This window comes from Carlito syrichta, unplaced genomic scaffold, assembly GCF_000164805.1.
Source record: "Carlito syrichta isolate Samal-C Ts95f unplaced genomic scaffold, Tarsius_syrichta-2.0.1 Scaffold123284, whole genome shotgun sequence".
Lineage (NCBI taxonomy): Eukaryota > Metazoa > Chordata > Mammalia > Primates > Tarsiidae > Carlito > Carlito syrichta.
Genome location: NW_007067380.1, coordinates 23,192 through 24,635, shown reverse-complemented (window position 1 = coordinate 24,635; position 1,444 = coordinate 23,192). Strand labels below are relative to the sequence as shown.

The 1,444-nt window shown below is 47.4% G+C and overlaps 1 protein-coding gene across 1 annotated transcript in view; it reads right to left on the bottom strand.

Annotated features, from left to right (window-relative positions):
- The window catches only part of PLGRKT (plasminogen receptor with a C-terminal lysine), a 61,514-nt gene that overhangs the window by 37,148 nt on the left and 22,922 nt on the right, over positions 1 to 1,444 (bottom strand). The window lies entirely within an intron of this gene.

Here is a 1,444-nt window from a genome sequence, read left to right as displayed (position 1 = left end):
TTTTTGACTATTATGAATAATACTCCTTTATGACATTCATGTACAAGTTTTATGTGGACATATGTTTTCATTTCTCTTGAGTATATACCTAGAAGTAGAATTGCTGTGTCATCTGGTATCTCTATGTTTAACTTTTTGAGAAACTGCCAGTGTATTCCAAAGCAGCAGTACCATTTTACATTTCTACTAACAGTCTATGAGTGTTCTGATTTCTCCACACCTTGCCAAACTTGTTAGTATTTCTTTTTTATTATAACCATACATGTGTATATTTGTGTGTGTGAGAAGTAGCACCTCATTGTGATTTTGATCTGCATTTCCCTGATATTTAATGATGTTAAACATCTTTTGAAGTGGCCATTGGTATATCTTCTTTGGAGACGGGTCTGTTCAAGTCTTTGCCTGTTTAAAAATTAGGTTGTCTTTTTATTATTTAATTAAAGGGATTCTTTATGTATGTCCTAGATACTAGTCCCTTATCAGATATATGATTTTCAAATATATTCTTTCATTCCGTGGGTTGTCTTTTCACCTTTCCTCCTTCATTGTGTTATCTTATTTGTAGGTAAGTATTATATACGTCACCCCAACGACCGCTCCTAAAAATGAAAGTTCTCAGCCGGGCTCGGCGGCTCAGCCGGTCACCCCGCGCCTTTGGGAGGCCGAGGTGAGCGGGTGGCCTGAGCCCGCGGGGTCGAGACCCGCCTGGGCGGCGAGACCTCCTCTCCACAATAAATCCAAAAACCAGCCGGGCGTGGCGGCGCGCGCCTGTAGTTCCGGCCACTCGGAGGGCGGAGGCGGAAGGATCGCCGGGCCGGCGGGTCGAGGCTGCGGGGGCCGGGAGGCCGCTGCGCTCCGGTCTGGGCGACAGGGTGAGACTCCGACTCAAAAAAATAAAAAAAGAAAAATGAAAGTTCCCATTTCTCTTTATTAAAGGGACATGTCAATAAAGTGCTAATCACCATGGAAAATTAAACCTTTTTAAAAATTCTTGACTGCATAAAACCTCCTTTGCTTTCGGTGTCCTAAAGAGTTTACGTAGGCAAGTATTTAAAGACTGAAAATACGAACACCACAGTGAACTAAAATGTACACGCCCAACCAGATCTGTGATTTGGACTTTTATCATACACGTGCAAGGAATCGTTCACAAAAAGCGCGCGGGAAGATTCGCAGTTGCCCGAGCAACGGAATGGAGTCGCAGTGGCGGCTCACGTGCGCCTTCGATCGCGCGTGCGCGTCGCAAAGAGGCACGTACCGCCGGGGGGCGCTCTTAAGAGGAGAGGGGCCCGCGGCTCCGACATGGCTCTGACCCTCTGGGCGTCCCGGCTCAGAGGTCTCCAAACCAAAAGGCCCCAAGTGAACATTTTCGCCTGGGCGGGCGTAACTGAAAGCCGTCACTGCGCGGCACACGGGGGCATCTGGTCCACCGCTCACAACGCAC